Source organism: Felis catus, chromosome X (genome assembly GCF_018350175.1).
Source record: "Felis catus isolate Fca126 chromosome X, F.catus_Fca126_mat1.0, whole genome shotgun sequence".
NCBI lineage: Eukaryota > Metazoa > Chordata > Mammalia > Carnivora > Felidae > Felis > Felis catus.
The window spans coordinates 23,201,499-23,216,715 of record NC_058386.1 but is presented as its reverse complement, the minus strand read 5'-3'; positions in this window follow the sequence as shown (position 1 = coordinate 23,216,715).

Here is a 15,217-nt window from a genome sequence, read left to right as displayed (position 1 = left end):
AGTCAGAGAAAGACAGATACCATATGTTTTCACTCATATGTGGATCTTGAGAAACTTAACAGAAGATCATGGGGGAGGGGAAGGGGAAAAAAGTTACAGAGAGGGAAGGAGTCAAACCATAAGAGAATCTTAAATATAGAGAACAAACTGAGGGTGGATAGGGGGTGGGGGACAAGGGAAAGTGGGTGATGGACATTGAGGAGGGCACTTGTTGGGATGAGCACTGGGTGTTGTATGGAAGCCAATTTGACAATAAATTATATTTAAAAATAAATAAATAATTAAAAAATAAAATAAATTTAAAATAGAAGAAGAGACAGGAGAAGTCTTTCTACCCACCATGTGAAAATGCAGGGGAAAAGCGACTGTCTACAAACCAGGAAGAGTATCTTCCCCAAGAACTGAATCTGCCAACAGCTTGATCCTAGACTTGCCAGATTTAAGAACTACAAGAGTAAGTGTTTATTGTTCAAGCCACCCAGTATATTTTGGTATGGCAGCCCAAACTAAGGCAGCCTAGAACTTCTTCCATATTCACTTGGTCAAAGCAGTCACAGTCCAGCCCAGATTTGAGGGCAGGAATACAGACTCGATCTCTCCGTGGAAACTGCCACCAAGAAAAGTGTGTGTATATCTTTAATTTATTACACCTAAGACATAAAGTTATAGAGTCATGTTAACAGAATCCTTCCAAAGCCAGAATTCTTGAGAATGACTCTCTCACCAAAGACTTTCCAGCTTGAGCACTGACTATAAAAGCCTTATATAAACTGTACCACACCCAAGCACCTATAAACAAAGTCATTGTGTAATAGTTCTGAGGGGAGTTGAACTTTGATTGGTTGGGGAAGGGGGGAGGAGTAGTTAATTATGCAACCTTTACCTGGGAACCTGTAGAGGCAGTTTAAATTTTGCCATTTATAAAAAAAAATATATATGGGAGAAACTGGAAAGGATCCAGAGAAGATCAACTGAAAAGATTAAAGGATATGAAATTGCTTCTCTGAACAAAAATGAAGTTCAGGCTATTGAGCCACAACAAAGGAAGCTATCCAAGCTTAATAGATGTCTTCAAGTGTATGAGAGGATGGCCTCAGAAGGAAATGAAGCAGTTGCTCCACTTTGAAAGTGCTTTAGCAAGAGGAAATGACATATCAAAATAGATAAAGCAGGGGTAGGATCTTTCTGTCTATTAGAGAATCAAAGAGCTTGAAACCAGATATTTTAAAAGTATAAGATGCTTTATTGGTTTTGGGAGTTGGTTGAACTCTACTGCTTTAAATGTATGGGAAAAATAAACTAAGTAGCAGGATGAAAGAGGAAGGAGGAAAATACACACAAATCTTATGTGGCCCCTGACAGTCTATTTGGGGAGATGACAAATGTGTGTTAAATGAATAAAGGTAACTGAAAACACTTATAAACATATATAAGCCCCCACCTGGGAAGAGCTGCTCTGAATGGGCTGCCCCAGGCCCATATTTATTCCCTGCCCCCATCTATAGAATATTCATTCTTTCTTCCTTCGGTTACTTCAGAGGCTTCCCTTGCCTTTAGTTGTAGGAAGAGTTATAGAAAGGGGAATAAGGGAAGGCTCTCTTAAATTCTTCAGAAGCATTCTCCATTAATTTAATGGACTGCCAAACTCCCATGGGAAAGACAAGAACTGCAGAAGAGAAGGATTGTGTGACCTAATAGTAGTTATAGAAAGAATCAATAGGAAGAAATAGGGATAGAAATAGTCACTGCTGAATTGGTTTCATCTTCACAAATGAAGGAACACCAAACTATACTTCACTCAATACCAGTCTCTTTTTCTTCCTCTTAGCACCCCCCAGCTTGCAGCCTGTTGCTAAGGTTTGATACCACAGAGGTAACCACCTACTTTCCCCTTCACTTTCCCCTAGCCACCCCCCCACCATGGAATACCCTTGAATCACAATCCCAAAATTTGTGCCAAAGAGATCATAACATTTTTAGAAGTAGGGAAGACAACAAAGCAGATTTTCTGTTCCCACACTGAGCTTCTGGAGGTGTAGTGGGAGGCATGGTGGAAGGGGAAAGCTGAACATACCAGCTGTCCCATGAAAACAGCAAGAACTAGAAGTGATTCAGTGCTTTCTGTATACAAAGTGCTCTATATACATTTTTGATTGTGAACCATAAAAATTGCCAATTTTTTAGGTTCCAAAAAGTTGAATCTTGGCAACTTTCATTTGGTTCAACCAAAAAATATTATATTATGCTTTAATTCTTACACTAACTCTCAGGAAGAGGAAATTATTAACTTTTTTATACATAAGACATTTAACAAGGAAGCCCTTAGGGTTTATTTTTTTATTTTATTTTTTAAATTAATTAATTTATTTTGAGAGAGAGAGAGCCAGTGAGCAAGCGCAAGTGGGGGAGAAGCAGAGAGAGAGAGAGAGAGAGAGAGAGAGAGAGAGAGAGAGAGAAAATCCCAAGCAGGCTCTGCTTGACGTAGGACTGTAACTCACAAACTTAGTACTTAGGAACAAGGAGATCATGACCTGAGCCAAAGTGGGACACTTAACCAACTGAACCACCCAGGTGCCCCACCCTGGGAGTTTAAATTCATGAGGTGCTGAATATCACCAAGGTATTAGAAAAGGAGCCAATATATTAACAGTTTTGTTCAATTCCAAAACCCTATCTGCTATCCCCATTATACCTTGTGTCTTGTTAACAGCCATTGGTATTTTAAGTCAAGTATGTTTTATTTTGCATACTTTGGGAAAGGCTTTCTCCTGTCTTAAGCATAATTTCTACACTGTGGTTTCTAAAGTTTATTTATTTACTTTGAGAGAGAGAGAGCATGGGGGTGGGGCAGAGAAAGACGGAAAGAGAGAATCCCAAGCAGGCTCTGCACTGTCAGCACAGAGCCAGTGCAGAGCCCTATGTGGGGCTTGAACCCACGAACCATGAGGTAAATGACCTGAGCCGAAGTCAGACACTTAACTGACTGAGCTACCCAGGTACCCCTGCACAGTTTTTTTGTTTTAATTGGAGAATCTTGCTAGAGTTAAAAATTTATATTCCAAGCAGTCTTTGTGAATATAACTTCCTGAAGTTAGACTCTGTCTTATACAAGGAAGTATATAGATGCTGACAAATGAATCGAAACAATAATAACGTCAATGAAAGATGGAAAAAAATACTGGCCACCAATATTGAAAATTTGGACTCCTGCCTGATTGAGGATATATGATTATATAATAGGGATGCATCTTGTCTGCTTGGACTCAGATCATTATCAGTTCATTTGGTTAAAACAGTGTCTGTAGGTGGCTGTGCTCTGGCATTCAGAAAGAGTGGGGGAAATCCAAGCTACAGGCAGCAGAAACAGGCTTCAATGGGTTTCTGAGAAAAGAAGGGGCCCATACAAATATATTTAGTTCTTAATATAAAAGAAGAACATGTGACTGGGGTCGGTGGTGATAAGGGAGCAGTACTAACTGTGGGCAGTATGTAGAAGTCCACTTAGATATCATTTCATTAGGATAAGGCAATGTCCTCTTCATCTCTCAATCCCTAACACAATGGCTTGTTCATAATGGGTGCTTAATACATGGATGATGAATTGAACTGGTTTCTAGGCAGCAAACTATTCCTGACAACAGAGATTAAAAATTAAGTAGCCTGTACATACATTATAAGTTCCAGAAAGCTTTCTTAGTGATACCTGGTTTCGTGTACATATATATATTTGTGTATATATATATATATATATGTATATATATATACATATACATATATATATATATATACACACACACACACATACATACACACATACACACTCATATAATGGTTGTTCATTAAAATAAACATGTTTTGGTAAATAAAAGCAGGGTTAAAATAATAAAACTAATAATAAAAGCAGGTTTTTTTTTTTTCATAACCAAACATATGTTCCTGAGTTCTCTAGAGGTCCTATTAATAGAAGGAACATAAACCAATAGTTTCTGTTAGCAAGGTTGTTATCTGGTGCTATAACAAACAAACTCAGAGACATGACAACAGAGGAAAAGAAGCAGCACTGATAACTTAACATCTCAATATCTTATACAATACTGATCTAATACATCCCTATACTAATTTGTCTTAGAAGAGTAATTCTTTCCATTTAAGCTCTGCCCCACGGTTTTTCTCAAGTGAGAGCCGAAAGAAAGAACAGGAAGTCATAACATTTCACTTACCAGAGGTTACCTCTCTTCAGGACTTTGCCAGGATTGAAAAGGCTTTTAAAGAAAGTGTGTCCCCAGGTTACTAGTTCTATGGATGGCTATGTTCCTACAGAGAAAATTTTACCTTTCTGCTCCTTGGCAACAATTTTGTTCCAGTCTTTTAAGATGAGAGGTAATCCTATTATTCTGGTGGTTAAGATAGGCCCATCAACCCATTACTAGTCTCTCCCTTATCCACTGTGGTAAATTCTGTACAGGAGAAGAAAAATCACATAGTCCCTAAGGTATCCTGATGTAGCATGGAAACCCATGTTGTATGTATGGTTGGTGGGGGAGGGGGCGGTGTGTGTGCACGTGTTCTTCAACCGTGATAAGAATTTACCCACTCTTTTGCATGCTAAAATTCAATTTCATTTGCCTTTCATTTCAATTCAATGAAATTCAAAATTTTCAGACAATTTACAGACACATTGAAGTTAAAGTGTTGAAAGCACAGACCGGTGTAAATTACTTAGAATAAGAGACAGCCACTGGACTCTCTTTATGTAAATAAATATACAAGCTATTAAAATACAGAAGCCATTAGAGCAAATCGAATGAAATGTCTACTTGTTGAGAAAAAATAAAACACACATTGTATGAGAAAGTCATTGCCTAGAAAGTAATATATAAATGTGTATTAAAAAGATTTGTTCTTGTCATTCACCTCTACATAAGCATATTTGAAACTACTTTGTATTAAGACTAAATGGTAGTGTACTCGCCACTTAAGGTAGGATTTCCAATATGGTTTGCCTCTTACAAGTAAATTTCTTTCTCTGTAGCAAAATTGCCTAAATTGATTCGGGTTCTTCAAAGTGCATATTGTATTACATTTTATTTTAGTCAATTCTACACTAAAGAGTGAATGTCCAAGGCATGAAAGATCAATGCATTTGCAATATAACAATTGAATATTGAAAAAGTCATGTCCTAATATCAAAAGGTCAAATTACAGAAAAGGCTAGAAAAAGATGATAAATGCATCTATGGTTCTCTCTCAGGGCCAGTGGAACTCTGTGCAAGGCAGGGAGGGACAGAGAATTTCATTCAAGACCAGGTAAATCTCTCAGGCTGTACAATTTTATGTGTGTCATCAGAAGAAACTAGTTTGTACTTCTATATCTACAGAAGTATAAATAGGCAGCAAAGTATAAATACATGCAAATAAGTAAATAATTAAAAGGAGGAAATTAACCCCTGCATATGTTATCTATCAACTTCATATTCATCCCTTAATTATTTAACATTTGGAGATCATTCACCATGACCAAAAGCTACTTAACAAAATATAGTTAATTATTAGGAAGGCCTCTAAAGTACGTCCAAGTATAACATTTGTGGTAGACATGGCGATGTGATACACAGATCAGTGAAGAAAGAAATGATTTGGTGCCCAGCTTTTGGGAGGGAGTCAGCAGACAGCCTCCAGCTGTCAGCTCTTTCTGGTTTTGTCTCATCTGCAGAGACTGGCCTTACTTGAGGTACACTCTTCTGAGGGCAGCCCACATCTGGTAGCTGAATCAGACAAAGGTATAAAGACTGGACCGTTTTGGCCCCAAATGGGACACTATAATGAGCAAGAGCTGTTCCAGAGATCCCCACCAGTTTAGCCTCTTCTGTCAGGCCTGCATTTCAGTTCGACTTCATCCTCCACCTGATCCTTCTTTCTCTCTCTGCCTTAACAGATGTTGATTTCTAATATATAGCTTCTACCACAAACCGTCTCACATCTGCTTCTGGAAAACTTTATTGGCAACAGTTGGTACCAGGAGTAATCTGAGAAAGCTGCAGTAAGATGGTGTTTTAGAACTAGATCACTCACCACCCAACTTGCTATGAAGACTCCTGGTAGCAAGTGTAGCACGGTGAACTCTTGGCATGAGATGGCTGTTGAGTTATTAAAATTTTCACTGGTGGTGAATTAAGCGGTGTACCAGTGGGAGGAACTGCCCTAGCAGGTGCAATGTACCAGGTATGTGATAATTATGGAGGAAATATCAGATGATAGGATAAAGGAACACAGAAAAGACACTCAGCACCATTAGTCATTAGGTAATTGAAAAGCAAACCCAGTCTGAGATATCACTTCATACCCAGTGGAATGGCTCTAGTGAAAAAGACAGACAATAATAACTGTTGGTAGGGATGTGGAGAAATTGAAACCCACATATTTTACTGATAGAAATGTAAAATGCACCAGGCATTTTGCAAAACAGTTCCTCAAAAATTTACTCACAGAGTTACTATATGACTCTGCAATTGTACTTCTAGGTATACACCTGAGAGAAATGAAACAATATGTCCACACAAAAACTTGTACAGAAATGTTCACAGCAGCATTATTTATAGAGCCAAAATTGGAACCAACCTTAATGTCCATCAACAAATGAATGGATAAACAAATGTGATGTGTCCATACAACGGAATATTATTTGAGAATTAAAAGAAATAGAGTACTGACTCATGCCATCACATGGATGAATCTTGAAAAAATTAGGCTAAGTGAAAAAGGCTGGTGACCAAAAAACACACACTGTATTATTCCATTTGTATCAAATGTCTAAAATAGGAAATTTATAGAGACAGAAAGCTAATTGTTTCATAAGGCTGAGGGCAGAAGATAGGCATGACTCCTACTCCTAATGGGTATGGGTTTCTTTCAGGGAGACAAAAATATAAAGTTTGATCATCATAATGATTGTGCAACACTGTGAATATACTAAACAATACTGAATGTAAACTTTAAAAGGGTGAATTATATGGTATGTGAATTATGTCTAATAAAGCTGTTTAAAAATTAAACTCACCCTGACATGGGAATGTGAGAGTTTCTCTCATAAAAAAAGAAAACAAAGATAATGGGATTGGGTGGCTATAGCTAAATGCCACTGTTAAACTGCAAAATGTTTTCAAGCATCCAAGGGAGAGTAGGAAACAAGTGAAAGCCAGGTGTGAAGGCCTACAAACTTCTTAAGTAGCATATAAAGAAGCAAGGGATGCCCTTGGGAAAACACACAAGCTCCAGAGATAAGAGATAAACCCTACCAAGATGCAGAACCAGCCACATTCTTAACATTTTGGAAATCCTCTAGTCAGGGTATGCTAGGATATTCCCTCCAATATTCCACACTTGGCAATACCGCTCCCACCCAAAGATTGTGTGGCATGAAGGACTGCCAGCTTTGAACAGGAACCAGAGATTAATAGGGCTCTGCAGCAATTGCATGCTGCAGTACAAGCAGCCTTTCTGCTTAGGCCATAAGATTTGGCAGACATTATCATGCTGGAAATACCAATAATGGGAAAAGATGCTGTGTGAAAATTGTGGCAAGCCCTAGTAAGAGAATCCCAATACAGGCTCCTGGGGTTCTGGAACAAAGCCTTGCCATCAGCAACAAATAATTATATTCCTTTTGAAAAACAACTTCTGGTGTGCTACTGGCCCCTGATGTACATGGAATGATTCCCATAGGACACTAAGTGACCATATGGCCAGAACAGCTCATCATGAGTTAGAGCTTATGAAAGTCACCAAATCATAAGGTTGGAAAAATCCAGCAAAAATCCAAAGTCAGATGGCAGTGGTACATCCAGGATGGAACATGAATAGAAACAGGTCCATAAGCAAGCTGCATGAGAGGTAACCCAACCACTCAGGATACTTATCCCTGTCAGTATCACTCTCTCAGCTCACTCCTATGGCTACATAATAGAATTCTACATTATCTGCAGAAAGAAGAGAAAAAACCCACAATTGACTTACACATAGATTGGCTTAGTATGTGGGCACAAGTTGAAAAGAGGATGGTAGCTGAATCATAGCCTAAGTGACCTTTTCACATGGTGGTAAAGAAAAATCCTCCCAGTAAACAGAGCTTCAGGAAGTTCATCTGGTCATCCTTTTCATGTAGAAAAGGAGTATCCCATGTTTAAAGTATATACAGACTCATGGGCAGAAGCAAATAGTCTGGCCAATTCATTAGGGGTCTAGAAGGAGAAAGATTAGAAGGTTGGGAAAAAGAAGTTCTTTGGTAGAGAATGTACATACAAGAGCAGGTATGGAGTGTGAATAGAAGGTCTTTGTATCACATGTTAACACTCATCAGTAATTATCCACCATGGTAGAGGAACTAAACAGCAAAGCAGACAATGACCTGTCCAGCCAGTAATGTTGACAAGCCTTGTCATCAACCATCCTAGTGCTGAAAGAATATAGCCATGGTGACAGGGGTAGTGGTTATGCATTTTCCTAACAACATAGACTCCCAATGACCAAGAATGATATGGCTACTGCAACCAATGATTATTCAGTATGGCAGCACCAAAATACAATTACTATCCTTAAAATGATCCCATTCGTCAAGGAGCACAACTGAATATCTAGTGGCATGTTGAACACATTGGGTTTCTTCTAGCCTGGAAAGGCCAATGGCTCATTTTCATGGCAATAGATACTTATTCTGGATGGGGATTTGCCTTTACTGCCTGTAGGTCCTCAGCTAGCACCAGTGTCCAAGAGTTTATAGTGTTTGATCTCCTGGCATTTGACTCCACCTAACAAAGTGGCTGACCAGGGATCTCTTTACAGCAGAGGTGATGTGGGAATGTCACCCTTGATCATGGGATCCCTGGTCATATAACATATTTTACGACTCAATCTGTGGGCCTGATAGAGTTGGAATAGGCTGCTGAAGGCACAGCTGAAGCACCAGGTAGGAAGCAATATTCCATCCCCCACTATTCTGTATACACCCAGAATTAACCATCTTTCTATGATACTGTGTTCCCCAGTAGGTAGACTACCTAGGAAGCAAACACTGGAATCAGGAATTTCCATTCACTTGCCATTATTCCCAGTGACCCACTGGGGACTTTTGTTCTCACCATTTCTTTTTAAAAAAAAATTTTTTTTAACGTTTATTTATTTTTGAGACAGAGTGAGACAGAGCATGAACAGGGGAGGAGCAGAGAGAGAGGGAGACACAGAATCTGAAACAGGCTCCAGGCTCTGAGAGGTCAGCACAGGGCCTGACGCGGGGCTCGAACTCACGGACTGTGAGATCATGACCTGAGCCGAAGTCGGACGCTTAACCGACCAAGCCACCCAGGCGCCCCTGTTCTCACCATTTCTAAAACTCGGGGCTCAGCATGGTTAGACATCCTTTTCTCAAAAAGGGCACAATTTCTCCAGAAACAGGGTCTCACTGAATTATAAGTTTTACAGGAAAAGGAGTCACTGAGTCACAGGGTAGGAGTCACTGACTCTGATCATGAGGAGAAAGTAGGGGTGCTTATACAATGGGAGCATAAAGGATTATGTGTGGAATCCAAGTGATCCACTTGTGTGCTTCTTGGTATCCCCTGGCCCAATTGTGAATGTAAAGAAATAGGTATGGCCACCATGTCATGAGAACAGCAGAATGACCAGGTACTCAGGGACCTCAAGGGTAAGGATTCGGGCCATGTCAACAGGTAACCCGCTAAGGAGGACCAACATTTGTGGTAGCTGTTGATGAAGTTATGAGAAAGAACCTGGAGGAAGGAGATGAATAGCAATTGTGGTACAGAGCCCCACTGCAGCACCAGGGACTATAGTTTTTCTCACTAACCTCCTTCTTTTAAGTTTCCCTCAGGGACAGATGATCCCGGGATTTTGTAGGAGCTGTTCCCAAACATGCATAGAGATATGAATCTGAGTGGCATAACGTGTGGACTGGCAGACATGGAAATGCACTTCCCAGATCCACTTTCAAGGAAGGACTTGCTGCTCAGCTGTGGGGAGTGTCAGCAGGCAGCCTCTAGCCCCCAGCCTCTTCACGGTCTCTCTCAACTACAGAGAACTTCCTCATCAGAGGGCACATCCTCCTCAGAATAGCCCACATCTCCCACTGATCACAGCAGGAATATAAAGGCCCAGCCACTACAACCTGGCATGAGACATTCTGAAAGGCTTTACTCATTCTTGATCTTTCTGACTCACAGTTGAATTGCTTTCCCTCCTTGTCTCTAATAAACATCCTGTCTCCAAACTCTGCCTCAGAAATCACTTCTGGAGAATTCCACCTCCAGAACGATAGAATTACTAGTCTAAATTAACCTTTAAAAGGCATTTTTAATAATAGCAATATTACCAAAGCTAAACACTTCAATTTTCACATATTTACTGTCTTTAAGGTACCAGGAAGGACACTGAAAATTGATAACAAGATAATCTAACAAAAAAAAAACCTATAATATTTTGGCTATTCAAATTGATAGAGCTTTGGTTCAGAGGAACTTATATTTGAGTTTTTGACTGTTTGTATTCTTTTCTATACCTTTTAATTGAATACTTAAAAATATTTCAAAATCACTTGCACAGTTCAAGCAGCAAGGTTTACATTTCAGTTGACTGATTCTATTTTAATTTTTTCCTATGCTACCAATTTGAATGCTTTTGAAGCCATTTATTTACCTACCAAGTGAAAAATAACACAAATATGTTTATGTGTTATTTAGATCTGAGTATTTTCAGAGGTAAGACAAAATTACTATTGGTGTTTAAATTCTCCCTGTTCCTTTTCTCACCAAAGTTTATCATGCACCGCCTTTAGAGGATGCATTTGGCAGATGAAAAGCACAGATGACCTGTCCCACAGCACATTCCTAATAGCGGCATCTGGAGCTGATGTTATTTTTCTGGACGCATTGGTATTCAGCTGTGTGATAAATATCAACTGTCTGGGATTTCTAAGCTTTATAAACTTGCTTGGGTGATTTTGCACTTCTAGTCTTTGGCTCTTTATCATGTTCTGATGGCACTTCAGTCAGAATTCTTCCTCTAAGTGAAATTTTATGATAGGAAAGGGGATATTTTATCTTATCACAGCTTGCATTTTCAACTTTTCTGCATGAGTGGGAATGATAATTTTGAAATAATCCACAAACAACTAGACCATTTTTCAGAATCAGGAATGGTGGTGGCATAATAACCAAACATTTGTATCAATAATCAAATATTGCATTTACGAAGTCAATCATAACCAAACATTTGTATCAATAATCAAATATTACATTTACGAAGTCAATCATCTAACATCATTAATACAAAAATAAAATATCTTGCATTTAAGTTTCACATTACACTTACCACAATGCTTGTACCTGCATCATATCAATTGAGCGTTAGAAACAGCATGTGATCTTGTTTGGGCAGGTTTTAGTATTCGCTTTATAGACAGGAGTACTAGGGGCCAGAGCAACTAAATTTGAAACAGGGAAAGTTTAATATAAAGGAGTATTAAGCTATGATACAAGAATAACATATAAGAGAACTTCATATAATAACCTGGGGCCAAGGAGACTACCCAAGAAGGTGCAAACTTAGGAGAGACCCTCCTTCCCAAGGCAGGCACGCAGACTTCGTTGGAGAAGCTGGGGTTGCAGCTCACCGTTTGGCACAAAAGTCTGCTGGTTCCTCTGGGCCACAGCTGGGGCTATAATCACTGGTGAAGGAGGTGAACAGCATCTGATGGAGGGGCGCACAGGTCTGCAGAAAAGACAGGGGCATCAGTGCCGACAGGAGGCCTCGAGCACGTGATGTTAGTGTCACATGGGCCAGGGAAGGTGATCCCCAGGCAGGGCCAGAGCTGTGAGGTCACCACCAAGAGAGCACACATTCTTGGCACATGGCTGAGGCAGAACACCACAGGACATTTTGGAACTCACACCTCTGACCAATGGCAGAGCAGCCGGAATCAAAGTTTCTTCCTCCTGCAACATCACTACAATGACCTCTAGTGAGAAAGCTTAACATCATGTTCCCTGTATGGGAGAAATGCTTATCTGTACATTATTCCAGAGTAGGGACTGAAGGGTAAATTTGGAGCTGAGAAATAATAAATTAATAAGGTCACGACCTTGGGTGAGGTGGCTGTTTTTGGCACAAGGTAATTCTTGGAGAGGGACCCGGATGTCTCTATGACACTTCCAGCTCTGGGGGCAAAGAGCGCGTCAGTTCTGAAAAGAGAGTCTGAGCAGTTCACCGCAGTGGCCATTACAACCATTTATAAATCACTGCTTGGAAGCTGTCGCAACTGTACTACGTGAATATCCTCTTTCACTAAAATACGTCAACGGGCCTTTAATTATTGCCTTCAGTGATGTTTTCTCAAGCCTTCTTTTATTTATTGGTGTTACATTGAAATCTGCGGCCTGAATATGGAACGTATTAAACTTCAACAATAATAACTAATACTTACCAAACAGAATATTCTTTTTCTTTGGCAATCCCTATATTTCATAATAAACTTTCTCCAACATTGCCCTCTTTTAAGTTATCTTTCCTCAGAACGCTTGGTATGGCTATCGCACTGCTATGGACCATGACTTTCAAAGGACTGGTATGAATGGCAGTTACCGAATATCATCGTGTATACATTTTCAAGATGCTTGTGATCAATGATATTTTTTTCACAAACTGAAAAGGCAGTCACTTCATATGTCTTAGTTACTGAAAGTGCCCTGTTTCATCTACTTTTCAGATTAAGGGGAAAAAAATTGTAAAGGGTGATTTATTTCAGAATTTGAAGGGGATAAAATAGAAGGATATTTCTCTTATATACAAATTAATGTAATTTCCACTAATTAGTGCTGCCTCCCACTGGTTATGTAATAAAAATGATTACTTGTATTCACTCCTGGAACTTCTTCTGCAGTCATCCAGATGATTAAGGATGCTTCCTACACCGCAGACACGGAACTATGGCCTTGTGTTTTGCTTCTGTTCTGGATCTCTTTTGGTGTAGGCACATGCATAATAGATTTCTCTTTGTATTTTGTTTTTATAATTACTCTTCTTTGGCTAAAATACTTAATGGTTCCACACCACTCTGAAGGAAGAGTCCAAATACCTAGCCATAATAGTAATAAAAAGACTCATTTTACTTAGGGCAACCTTTCCAGTTTTAGCTCATCAAATGCTTCATTTCAGTGACTGGTAGGCCCTGAATATTCCCTCACTGCTCGAGGGAGTAACTCTACACAAGTTATTGCTTTGGTTTGGAATGACTCTTCCCATCTGCTATATCCATGCACATATTCAACAGTCAGCTTCATTCCTACATCCTTCAGGAAGTCGTTGCCAGTCCCTCCTTAGTTACTGCATACGACCCACTGTTCCCATAACATTTAGAACACATCTGGGTTATAGCATTCCTCATGCGTTTTTATATACTTGATTGTCTCCATTGATTTCTAATCTTTTTGAACAAAGGATGTAACATATTCTGTCCTTGTCCAGATTGCTTCTACTGAGCCAGGCACACGGCTATGCTGTTGGTACTGGCTTCCCTTACTGTTAGCTGGAAGATTGCTCTTGGCTACTGGAGCCATCACAACAGAAGACACTATGAGGTAGTATTCCTCCTTGCAGCAGCTCCAGTGCTGATCCAGGTATACAAGAGCCTACCCCTTACTTTTGTCTGGAAAACCCCTGTGTTGCAACTTATACTCCTCATGGGGTCAAGTTGAGGCTAAATTTCTGAAACCATGTCTTTGACTAGCTTCTTCATCTGACATATCTTCTTCCCTCTCTTTCTTACAAATTTTCTCCCTCCGTAAATCATCTTGCTTAAGAGTCCCCATTCATATTGTGCTGAGACACAGAGGGTCTAATATTTGTAAACCCTGGACTTAGCATAGTGCTGCTATGACATAGGATACTCAAGAAATGTTTACTTAGTGGATGGGATTGAGTAATTATATTGAATATATTTGTTAACTCATGCTTTTCCTGCTTCACTGCCACTGCTGTCTGGCTTCTCTCTCAATCTCTGCCTCAATGAGGTCCTGGAAAGTACTTAGTTTCAGTTGAGGTTATTTTATCAACCTTGAGATCCCAAGCCATATTTTTGCTTCTTGGGTTTTACATTCATGATTTCCTTAACTCTTTTTCTATAAATTAGGGCCAGAGCTATCTGGGTTATATAATCAACATGTAGATCACACAGAAGCGAATAATTTTTTTAGGAAGTGCAGAAAAGTTAAAAAAAAAGTTACATTGTAAATGGCTTATGTCAAAAGTCAACTTTGGTGGTCTTAAGGTTTCATTCAATCCACACATATGTCTTATGGGATTCATACAGTGTTTAAAATTTTTTAGACCAATTGCCAACACCTAAACATTCCAAATTCAAGACTTTAACTCACACTTAAATTAGAAGATCTCTGATTATTTACTCTCATAACAGCAATGGATAGGTGTCCTTTGATTTGCCGTAGTCCTAGTTAATTCTATTATCTTACATCCAACCTGTTTATTTTTTTTAAGGGACTTCCTTAACTGCTTTAGGTCTTTTGGTTTGGGCCCATAAGAGGTACGTGGGTGCATATAGGCAAGAACCATACCCAATCCATTTCTGAATCCCTAGCATTTAGCATAGTATCTGCCAAAATAGGCGCCCTGTAAATGTTTATTACATTTACTGTTTAAAGAGGAGGGGGAAAAGCCTGGTTTTCAACCCAAAGTAAGAATCCCTGAATCTTACAAAATATTTTAGAAAAAGGGAAGCAGTAAAAAGGTAGGAGTAACTGAGAGATGTAACAGAGAAGAGGTGTTTGGTTTCCAGTGACAGTGGCAGTGGCAGTTCCAGAATCATCCAGATGAACGCAACAGCAATTAGGGAAAGAAGTAGTAACACTGATTGACCTAGTAGTACAGCTGATTAATTCTGTATCCAGGAAGAAAGATTTCGGGACAGAAAGGAAAGCAACTGCAGGCAGAGGGACACTGATAAATTACCACAATTACCATTTCTGATAGCCTAAAGCAAGTAGCACAGCATGATAAAATGTGGAACATAGAAGCTACAACAGGTGAGAGATACAGACCTCAAGTGAAGATTGAGGCCTCTATCTAGATAAAGACTGTAATGCCTTCTGGATAAGGCAGCACCAACATCCTGTTAAGAAACAAAAAAGGGGAATTA